The sequence below is a fragment of the Kogia breviceps genome, chromosome 2, assembly GCF_026419965.1.
Source record: "Kogia breviceps isolate mKogBre1 chromosome 2, mKogBre1 haplotype 1, whole genome shotgun sequence".
Classification (NCBI taxonomy): Eukaryota; Metazoa; Chordata; class Mammalia; order Artiodactyla; family Physeteridae; genus Kogia; species Kogia breviceps.
The window spans coordinates 36686350-36698839 of record NC_081311.1 but is presented as its reverse complement, the minus strand read 5'-3'; the positions used below and the strand labels follow the sequence as shown (position 1 = coordinate 36698839).

General features: G+C 34.2%; 1 non-coding gene across 1 annotated transcript; it reads left to right on the top strand.

Annotated features, from left to right (window-relative positions):
• Nucleotides 1–10017: 10017 nt before the first annotated feature.
• LOC131751683 (U7 small nuclear RNA) lies at nucleotides 10018–10078 on the top strand. The gene has a single exon (XR_009334252.1). It is a non-coding gene; the product is annotated as a U7 small nuclear RNA (small nuclear RNA).
• Nucleotides 10079–12490: the final 2412 nt, after the last annotated feature.

Genomic DNA, 12490 nt, shown 5'->3' with positions numbered 1-12490 from the left:
TGCCACATCTTCTTTATCCATTCATCTGTAGATGGATACTTAGGTTGTAAATACAGATCTATGTTTTTATTCTCTTTTTGGCTAGTTATTCTATCAATTTCTGAGAGAGGACTGTTAAATTCTCCAACCATGATAATGGATTTATCTATTTATCTTTTTAATTCTTTCAGATTTTTCTTCCTATATTTTGAAGCTCTGTTGTTAGATGCATGAATATTTACGATTGCTATATCTGCCTTATGAATTAACCAATTTTCCATATTAAATATCCAAATATCCTTGTCTCTGGTAATAATTTCTGTCTCTGGTAAAACTCTTTGCAAAGCCTACATTATTTTTGATATCCCTTCTTTTAATATCCCTAACCTTCTATGCTTATTATTTTCATGGCATATCTTTTTTCATCTTTTTATTGTCAGTTTATCTGTGTCCTTTATTTAAAATACATCTCTTATGGAAAGCCTATAGTTTGACCTTGTTTTTAAAATCAGATTTGACAGTCTCTGACTGTTAAAGTGTTTTGTCCACTAAATGTAATTATAGACATGTTTGAATTGGAAATGAGTAGTTCTATACTTTTACTATTTGCTATCTCTTTAGAGCATCAGGGTTTTTTTTCTTTTTTCTTGACTCTGTTAGGTTTTTACATTTTAAAGCATCTGTTTATCTGTTGACTTGTTAGTAACAGAGCTTTGCATTTTTAGTGGTTGCTTAATGATTACAATATTCATTTTTAATTCTTCACAATCTTTAGTTAATATACAACTTGACGTAAAATAGAACCACATAAGTCAATTTACCTGTCATTTTTATGCTTTAATTTTCCTTTGTATTACACTTGAATGCATTATAAAATTCAACAAAATAATTATTTTTTACAGTCTTATTTTTAATTAAAAGGAAAAATATTTTATATCACAGATATATACCATTTCTGATATTCTTTATCTCTTCCTGATGATCTGAGTTTCCCTCTGTTATCATTTCCCTCAGTCTCAAGAAAATCCTTTAATGATTTTATAGTACACTTCAGCTGACAACAAAATTTTTGTAGTTTTTATTGATTCAAAATGTTTTTATTTCACCTACTTCAGATGTATTATTTTTAATACTGAAGTTTTTTTTAATATGAGATAAACTTCTACATGACAGTACACAATTTCACATTCCACTTACAGTTCCTCAAGAGGATTTTCAAAATGTTTGCACGCTTGAAGACTTGTTTTTAAAGTCAGTTTAAATATCCTATAATTGTATTAAATTCTTTTAAAATTTTTGATAAATTTTGTAATATTGTAAGTTTGGTAAATTTTGGTGCTCCTTCTCCAAAATTATTTGGAAATCTGTAGTCAACTATTCAACAAATGTACTGCCACAAAATTTCAGCCTTTGAAGCTTTCAGCAAACTATAATTACTGAAAATAAAGCTTATAAAGATTTAGAAATTTACCTCAAAAAAGGGGAACTAAACATATTTTTAATGAGAACTAAAATGATATGCAAGATTTAGTTTTAATTTGCAGTCATTTCACTTTTTATATCTCACTTTGTAAGAAGACACTTTTAATGGAGCTTCTATGAAAATAGATAAATTTGTAAATAAACTTTTATTATGAACTGGAATGGGATGTAATTAAGAAGACCTACATTTTTCAGCATCTAAATTGGTCTTTTTAATGTCCATGGGATCTGTAGTGAAGTTCTCACTTTCATTTCTGGTAATAGTACTTTGTGTTTGCTCTCTTTTTTTCTTAGTTAGCTTGGCTAGGCATATCAATTTGACTGATCTTTTCAAAGAACCAGTTTTTGGTTTTGTTGATTTTTTTCTATTGATTTCTTCTTTTCAATTTAATTGATTTCTGCTCTAATTTTTTTCTTTCTTTCTGCTTTGGATTTAATTTGCTCTTTTTTTTTTTTTTTTTAGTTTCCTAAGGAGGAAGCTTAGAATAGCTCTTTTTTTCTAATACACACATTAGTGTGTTTCCTAAGGAGGAAGCTTAAAATATTGATTTTAGCTCTTTTTTTTTCTAATACACACATTATATGCTATAAATTTCCATCTAAGCACTGCTTTTGCTGCATACCACAAATTTTGATAAGTTGTGTCTTTGTTTTCATTTAGTACAAACTATATCTTAATTTATCTTGAGATTTCTTCTTTAACCCATGTGTTATTTGACGTGTGTTGTTTAATTTCCATGTAGTTGGGTATTTTCCAATTATTTTCTGTAATTGATTTCTAGTTTAATTCCACTGCAGTATGAGAGCAGACATTGTATGATTTCTATTCTTTTACATTTGCTAAGGTGTGTTTTATGGCACAGAATTTGGTCTATCTTGGTGAATATTCCATGTGAGCTGCTATTGTTGGAAGTAGTGGTCTTTAGATGTCAATAATATCCAGTTGATTGATGTTAGTTAGACATCAACTATGTCTAACACTGATTTTACTGTCTGCTATTTTACTTATTCAACTTACTGATGTTTTGCATGTTAGATCTGTCTATTTCTAATGGGGGGGTGCTGAAATCTCCAACTATAATAGTGGATTTATCTATTTCTTTTTGCAATTATATTAGTTTTTTGCTTCATATAAATTGCTGCTGTTTTGTTAGTCACATACATGTTAAAGATTATTGTATCTTATTGAAGAATTGACCCCTTTATCACTATGTAATGCCTTTCGTTATCCCCTATAGCCTTTATTGCTCTGAAGTCTGCTCTTTCTGAAATTAACATAGCTAATCTTGCTTTTTTAAAACTAATTCTAACATGGTATATTTTCTTCCATCCATTTACTTAAAATTTTTATTTTTGAAAATAGAATTTGAATAGAACTGTTTTCTAAGTTTCTCAATAAAATAAGATCAATTGGTTGGTCAGTAAATATCTCAAAAATCACATAATTTTTTTTTACCTTATTTCACTGTCAAAATTGAGCCTGTTGGGGTGATAAATTATATCCTTGTCCTAGCCCCTCATTATGGGAAACTTCTTCCTCCTGTGACCCAACTCATCCTTAAAGATGAGCCAGTTATTTTCAGAGTCGTAATGAGAACCATTAACAGGGAGCTCCACTCAGAAATATGTGTAACTGACACTAACCTCCTTGTTTCTATGTATTACACCACTAGGAACTACTGGTTCTTATCTTGGAAGTGGCAGTTAAGGGTAGCTACACAGAGAAGACACTAGACTCAGTTACTATATAATAATATCATAGATCCTTTCCATTTGTATCTACTATGGGCTAGGCACAAGTTTGGTATTTACATTATTTCAATCCTGACACATAGGAATCCCTATGTTTGTCATTGATAAGACTGTGAGTCAAGGAGATTATTTTATTGCCTAAGATTATAACCTGGAATGTGAAAGAACTGAGACTAAGCAGTAGGTCTGTGTCATCTCTTTCTTCTTTCAGATTGCCTCTCCACTGAACAGCTGTTAAGAGAGTGTGGTTAGAAATGTCTCTGGAAGGCATAGATGTTACTTTTCATTTTTAAGTAATGATGCAACTTCTTTCTGTCTCACGTACGCTGGAAACACTGCTGGGCATGTAAAGTAGGGATGTCTGAAATTTCCATAATTTAAGTAGGACCCACAAGTAGGGACCACAATTCCTGGACCAAGTGTTACTGCCTCACAGAACACTGAAGCACAAAGGAGCAGCACCCATGGACATGTTCTATCCCAACTTTCTCTCTAAACTACTTGAATTCTCTCCATACTATGTCTGTCACAGGTGGAGTTGACCTTAGTGTCTGCCTGTTGGAAGTATAGAGGCAGCCCTGGGGCACTGTATGATTCATTTAGACTGTCTTCATAGTCAACTTGGATAATTCATATTTTTAAAAAATACTGCATTGCTTTAAATTATGTACCTTTTTTCCTATAGAATCAAATTAGTGATGTGGATATCAAATATTTTCAGTCTGTGTAATAGAAATTCAGCATCAGATTAGAATTTTATTAGCTTCTTTCACTTGTAAAATATAAGGTAGTATGTGAGTCTCTACAAACAGAATAAGGTATATGGTTTAAAAAATCATTCAGGTAGACCTGTTGCTCATTTTTGCAAGCAACAACTACAAGTATTTATTTAACTAAAGGATTTGAGATATCAAGAAGATTTTAAAATATTACAACCCTGCTTCCATTCCCCTTCCAGTGTCTAGACATCGCTAATTGTTTACAGCATTTTTGTTGTTGCTGTTGCTGAGCTGAGATGTAACCTAGAATTCTTCTCAGATTAATAACTTGGCATTGGATATCTGAATACTGTTTTGAAATATGCTGCTTTGCTTAGTTTAAAGGTAATATGAAGACCAGATTAGTTTTCAACATTGCCCATCTCTACTCCCAACCTACTTATACAAATATATCTTCCAACTCCCCAGAATTTTTTGATGTGGGTCCTTCTTGCCATTCAGATAAATCTTATTGGTTGTATTGACACCTGTGCTTATTTACACTTCTGATTAATTGATTCTGTCAGATTTCTAAACATTTTTTATTATATACCCATAGTTTTGGGGCAAGTACCCCCAATATATTAGTATTTATTGACTTGGCTAAAAAGTTCGTTGGGGTTGTTCCGTAAGATGATATGGGAAAACCCAAATGAAATTTTTGGCCAACCCAGTATTTACCTATGAATATCATACATGCACTATTGTGTTAATATGGTATATATAAATATATATAAATATACAAACACACACATACTTTTTAAAAATGAGGATAATAATAAATATAAATAGAAATTCTAATACCCCCTTAACTTTTGGACACTAGTGTCTTATACAGTGCAGTTATGAATTCACAGTCTATGGAAGCTAGGTTCTAAAGTCAAAACATAAGGTTAACTTCACAGACAGCCATGTTACCCTTAGAAATCACTTAGAAGACACTATTTTGGAGACTGATAAATAATCTCTCAGGTTTATAAGTAAACACACAAGTTCGACATAGCTTATTTTTTAATGTTGAAAAAAGTAGTTGTTGCTTCAGTTGAACAAGTTGTGAAGTAGTTGGCTTAGGGATCAGATTGCATGAAAAATATGTGCTAAACATTAGATCATGCCAAATTTTCTGTGATATTCATACTATGTACTTTCAGAGATAGGAGGGGACTGAGGAACAAGGGGTGGAAAAGCAGATTCAAATCCCTTATTTCACATTCCCACCAGGACATATGGATCATTCAGTGCTATGGGGGATGGGAGCACCCACACAGTTTAAATTCTGTCTGTCTGTCTGCCTCTGTCAGTCTCTCTCCTCCCCTGTCTCTACCTCTATCTCTTGTTTCTTTCTCACACCACCAGAATTGTAATTGAGTTCAAATAAACTAAATGCAAGTTTATAATGACTTCTTTGCATAACACTTCTCTTCTCCTTTCTCATTATCAGATCACTTAATATGCTTTTATCATGAGCCCTTCCCTAGCTCTCTCTCTCCAAATTCTACTAGTATTTTAAGATCAATTTCAAATTCAACCACACCTCCATTAAAATTTGCAACAAACATAAGTTATTGTCATATTTGAATTATGATACCAATTCCCCTCCTGTTTCATTAAATTGAATATTCATATGAAGTTTATTTGCCTTATCTCCCTAACATTTTAGGCATTTTGACTTAAACGATTAGGCAGAATGGTAAGCATAGTAGTAGGAATCCTGGCTTGAATTCTAATACCTCTCTAACAGCCTAGTGCTGTCCATTTAGTATTTCTGATTATCCTCTTTCTGATCATAGAGTAAGACTGCACTCCCCAGCTTACTTGAAATTACACATGATCTGTGATTTCCTTTGGCTGATAAAATGTGGGCCTTTCACTTTGAATTATATGAGTTGTCCTCCCCTGACCCCTGCCATAACCCAGAGTGAAGCATCCATCAACCTGATTCCTATTCTGAAGACAACATGGAGCAGTGACACTAACAATTCAAGGTAGACATGTAGTATAAATGAGAAATAAAATGTTTTTTATTAAACCACTACAACTTTAGGATTGTTTATTACTACAGCATAACTTGCTCTATTCTGAATGCTATATAGAGACATTTCTATCATGCACAAAATAGAGATAACAATAACTTACCTTAAATGTATCATCAAATTTTATAAGAATCAAATAAAATATATAAAATGTTATAAAATTCAGAGAAGCATTAAGAATAAAATAGGAATATCAAAAATGTCTCAACTTCTGTTTATTACTATTTCTACTGATGATCAGACATGTAGACTATTTCCTCTTATATTTTAGTACTTTTTACCTCTTTAATTAATTGAACAGCTATTTACTGAGATGCTAAAACCAGCACCAGATAAGGACAATGAAAGAAAGCTATAAACCTATATTCCTCATGAATATAGATGCAAAATTTCTCAATAAAATATTAGCAAACTGAATTCAGCAACTCATTAAAAAGATATGATCATCTCAATACTTTCAGAAAAAGCATTTGACAAAATACATCTTTTCATTAGCTCACAGAAGGAACACATTTGCTACGGAAGGAACATACCTCAGTATAATAAAGGCCATCTATGGGACAAGGTGGTGGAGTAGAAAAATGTGAGCTCACCTCTTCCTATGAAAAAACCAAGATCACAACTAACTGCTGAACAACCATCAACAACAAGAAAATGCTGGAACCTACAAAAAGAGATACATCCAAAAAAGACCTACATCCAAATACAAAGAAGAAGACACAACAAGACGGTATAAGGGGCACAAGTGCAATAAAATCAAATCCCATACACACTAGGTGGGTGACCCACAAACTAGAAAATAATTATACCACAGAAGTTCTCCCACAGGAGTGAAAGTTCTGAGCCCCACATCAGGCTCCCCAGCCTGGGGGTCTGGCAACGGGAGGAGGAGCCCCCAGTGAATCTGGCTTTGAAGGCCAGCAGGGTTTGATCACAGGAATTCCACAGGACTGGAGGAAACAGAAACTCCACTCTTGGAAGGCACACGTAAGGTCTCACATGCACCAGGACCCAGGGAATAAAAGCAGTGACCTCATAAGAGACTGAGCCAGACTTACCTGATAGTATTGGAGGGTCTCCTGTGGAGGCAGGGGGCAGCTGTGGCTCACTGCAGGGACAAAGACACTGGCAGTGGCAGTTCTGCAGAGTACTAATTGGCGTGAGCCCTCCTGGAGGCCGCCATTTTCTTAACAAGACTTGGCCCCACCCCCCAACCTGTAGGCTCCAGTGCTGGGATGCCTCAGGCGAAACAACCAATAGGGCAGGAACACAGCCCCATCCATCAGCAGACAGGCTGCCTCAAGTCTTCCTGAGTCCACAGCCCTCTGGACACGGCCCTTAGCATGGCCCTGTCCCCTCAGAGGGACAAGACCAAACTCCCACCAAGAAGTCTGCACAAACTTCTTAGACAGCCTTATCCACTAGGGGGCAGACAGCAGAAGCAAGAAGAACTACAACCCTGCTTCCTGAGAAGTGGAAATCACAATCACAGAAAGTTAGACAAAATGTGATGGCAGAGGAATATGTCCCAGATGAAGGAACAAGATAAAACTCCAGAAGAACAACTAAGTGAAGTGGAGATAGGCAATCTACCTGAAAAAGGCCATATACAACAAAGGCCACAGCTAACTTCATACTGAACTGTGAAAAGATTATCCTCTAAGATCAGGAACAAGACAAGGATGCCCACTCTCACCACTCTTATTCAACATAGTTCAGTAAGTCCCAATAAATAAAAGGAATCCAAATTGGCAAGGAAAAAGTAAAATTGTCATTATTTGCAGATGACATGATCGTATACATATAGAAAATACTAAGGACTCAACCAAAAAACTGTTAGAGCTAATCAACAAATTTAGTAAAGTTGCAGAATATAAAATCAACATACAGAAATCAGTTGCATTTCTATACACTAACAATGAAATATCTAGAAAAGAAATAAAGAAAACAATGCCACTCATAGTAGCATCAAAACCAATAAAATACTCATAAATAAATTTAACCAAAGAAGTAAAAGATCTGTACAATGAAAAATACAAGATTTTGATGAAAGAAATTAAAGAAGATACAAACAACTGGAATGATCTCTTTTGTTTATGGATGGTAAGAATGTTATTAATGTGTCCTTATTATCCCAAACCATCTATAGTTTCAATGCAATCCCTATCAGAATTCCAGTGGCATTTTTACAGAAATAGAAAAAACAATCCTAAAATTTGTATAGAATGACAAAAGACTCCAAATAGCCAAAGCAATCTTGAGAAAGAAGAACAAATCTGGAAGCATCACACTTTCTAATTTCAAATTATACTAAAAAGTATAGCAATTAAAACAGTACACTGTACTGGCATAAAAATAGACCCATACACTAATAGAACAAAATAGAGAGCCCAGAAATAAGCCTATATTTATGATCAATGAACATTTAACAAGGGAGCCAAGAATACTCAATGGGGAGAGAATGGTATCTTCAATAAATGGTATTAAGAAAGCTGGATAATCGCATGCAGAAAATGAAATTGGACTCCTATATTACATTACTCACAAAAAGTAATTCAAAATTGATTAAAGACCTCAACAGAAGACCTGAAACTGTAAAACTCCTAGAAAAAGAGATAGGGAAAAACCTTCATGTTGATCTTGGCACTGATTTTTTTTGGATATGACATCAAAAGCACAAGCAATAAAATAAAAAACAAATGGGACTACATCAGACTATAAATCTTCTGCACAGCAAAAGAAACAATCAACAACATGATAAGGTAGCCTTTGGGTGGATGAAAATATCTGTAAACCATACATTGGATAGAGGGTTAATATCCAAAATCTATAAAGAACTCGTACAACTCAATAACAAAACAACAAATAATGGGCAGAGGAATGAATAGACATTTTTTCTAAAGAAGACATACAAATGGCCAACAGGTCCATGGAAAAGATTCTCAACATCACTAATCATCAGGGAAGTGTAAACCCAAACCACAATAAGATATCACCTCACACCCATTAGACTGGCTATCATCAAGAAGACAAGATTTAACAAGTGATGGTGAGGACGTGGAGAATTGTGCATTACTCAGTATGTAAGTATAAATTTGTTCAGCCACTAAGGAGAAAAGAATAAAGGTTCCTAAAAAAATTAAAAATGGAACTACCATTTGACTCAGCAATCCCACTTCTGAGTATATATCCAAAGGAAATGAAATCAGGATATTGAAGAGATACCTGAACTCCCATTGCAGCGTTATTCATAATAACCCAGATATGGAAACAACCTAAGTCTCCATAAATGGATAAATAAAGAAGATACATATATCTTCTCTATCTCTATCTCTTCTTTATCTATACCTATCTATCTATATAAAATGAAATATTATTCAGCATGAAAAAGAAAGAAATCTTATTTGTGACAACACAGACTTTGAGAGCATTATGCTAAGTGAGATAAGTCAGAGAGAATGATAAATACTCTATGATAGCATGTATTGATATATGTGGAGTACAAAAAAGCCAAAGCGATAGAAACTGAGAGCAGAACAGTGGTTATCAGGGGTTGAGGGTTGGGCAAACTGGGGAGAACTTCATTAAAGGGTACAAACTACAAACTTGCAGTTACAAGATGAGTGAGTTCTGGAGATCACTATAATCTAGTGATTATAGTTAACAATACTGTATTATACACCTCAAAGTTGCGAAGAGACTAGATCTTAAATGGTCTCCCAGTAAAAAAATAAGAAATGATAATTATGCAACATGAGAGAGGTATTAGCTGATGCTATGGTGGTATTCATATTGCAATCTATAAATGTATCAAATCGACACACTGTACACTTTAACCACACACAATCTTATATATCAATTATATCTCAATAAAAATAAATAATAAAATAAAAATTTTTTAAAAATGATAAATTTTGTATATGTAACAGTTTTTCAGAGATTCCGTTGGTATGTTTCAGAGATTTTTTTCCCTCAATACAAACTACATGAAACCAATTTAAAATACTCTGTGAAAGTGTTACAGTTCTTTTAGAATTTGTCTAGCAGATTTTTCGGGCCGCATGGGAAACCACCTCCTTCTCCCCCCGAAATAAATACTCTGTGGAAACATGTATGCTAATATTCATAAACAAGAATGCCTGTGTAGCAGACTCTCTACTTTATGAAAAGAGAGTGATATAAAACATCTGGCCACACATTAGGAACATAACTCAACCCCCAGTGAGACCAAATCTGTGATATAAATATGTTTTTTTCTACTCATGCTTTTAAAACAACATACAACTTTATGATAGGCATTTTTCAGGACTTCCATTTAGCCCAATGGTCACCATCGTAACAATATGAACACACTGATTTATATGCACTTTCTCATCTAAGGTTGAATGACCAGAGTAGGCCACTTGGCACCTAATATTTCCAGATATAGCAACACATACTCCCCACAGAGTTCATAAAATTGCTCCTCAGTCAATCTGAATCAGTTGATCTGGTAGCCAAAAGGGCTGGTTGGTGTTGCTGAAAATCCTGATACTTCAGGCATCTTACACACCAGAGTAGACCAATTTTACCATATGTTTTTCAAAGTGGCAGGACACAGGCTACACCCATGGGTCTTACATGATGATTGGTTGCAAGATAGATAATTAGAAAAAATCATGGAGATGATTAAACAGGCATCTAGGTAGAAACTAAAAACATTTGAAATGTGGGTAATAAATTAATGTTTTTATATTTTTATCCAGATGTTGAATCTTATATAGACACAAAGTAAATTTTTCATTCATAGCAATTTTGAAGTAGAATGATAACTATTGCTTTTCTCCTTTTCACCTAAGCTGGCTCTAAAATTTACTCTCAGGAAGAGAGTAGAGATTTTTATGAGGGAAATTGGCTAATGTTAGCTGATCAGTACATATTAGTTTAATGAATTATTATAAAACTAATGCCAGTTAGTATTTTTAACAGGGAGTCCCAATAGAAATTCAAAAAAGAATATTTATAATTTTATAATTTGTAAAGTATAATCACAAGAATTTAATTTGTAGTCTAGTTAGAAAGTTTATGATTACCCCAGTTTTATAGATGAATAAATATGAGGTTATGCAACTCAAAGACACATAGCAGGTAAGTGGCAGAATATAATTCAATATAAGGTTTTCTAATGGTAACTCTCACATCTTTTATAATTCAACATGGTGCCCAAAATAGTAGATGAGTTCAAAATAATGCTAAGGTAAACTATGAGGTGAAGTTTTATTTATTTATTTTACTGCTGTTTCTGCAGACTTTAGAAGAGTTTGAATAATATTTAAGGTCCCAAATGTCAAAAACAAAATTGTAATGATTTAAGAAGAAAATATAGGAAACTGTCTTTTACCCACGGATAGAAAAGAAGCCTTTACATTAAAAAACACAAAAAAGAACAAACCACAGGGCTACCCTGGTGGCGCAGTGGTTGAGAATCTGCCTGCCAGTGCAGGGGACACGGGTTCGAGACCTGGTCTGGGAAGATCCCACATGCCGCGGAGCAATTAGGCCCGTGAGCCACAACTACTGAGCCTGCACGTCTGGAACCTGTGCTCTGCAACAAGAGAGGCCGCAACAGTGAGAGGCCGACGCACCATGATGAAGAGTGGCCTCCGCTCGCCTCAACTAGAGAAAGCCCTCGCACAGAAACGAAGACCCAACGCAGCCAAAAATAAATAAATAAATATTTTAAAAAAGAACAAACCACAAGTAAAAGATTTTAACTTCATTGCATTAAAATTAAAATTTTATTTATTACAAAGAACCCACAAATAAATTCAAAAGGTGAGTCAAAAACTGAAAGAAGTTATTTGCAATGCATACAACCAAAAAGAATTGTTATTCTGAATTTTTAGGGAAAGTTTACAACTGAATAACCCAACAGAAAAATGAACAAAGGAACAGGAATATGAAACTATGGTCAACTTTGCTAGAAATGCAAATTAAATAACAGGAGGAAATGCAGATTTAACCAATAAAATGCAATTTCACGCAGGTTACTTCGGTAGAGTCATCACCCTTGAGAGAAGCACTGACCCAGAAACAGTGACTTTGAAGGCAGCCAGATCAAGACAACATTTCAGAGAGAGAGAGCCAAGGGAAATAAATGCACTCACTTCACTCCCCTACCTCATTCTGATCTCCTGCCAAAGCTCCCTATTGGCTTAAATGAACCAGAAACTAGAGAGATATGGAAATGTGGATATAGTCCATATGGCCAGACTGCCAGCACAGGTAGCAGATGAGGCAGGGTAGAGAGTGTATCTGGAAGGATGGATCAAAGATATTTGACACAGAGGCTCTGATGTTTGCTGCCCCTCCCAAATGACAAATGTCTACAGTTATTAAATGTTAAAAAATGTATAATGCACATACATGACAAAACAATTTTAAACTAGGAAATGGAAAACTTCTTTTACATTATTATTTTTAAAAGTCTAGTTTTAAACACTATAT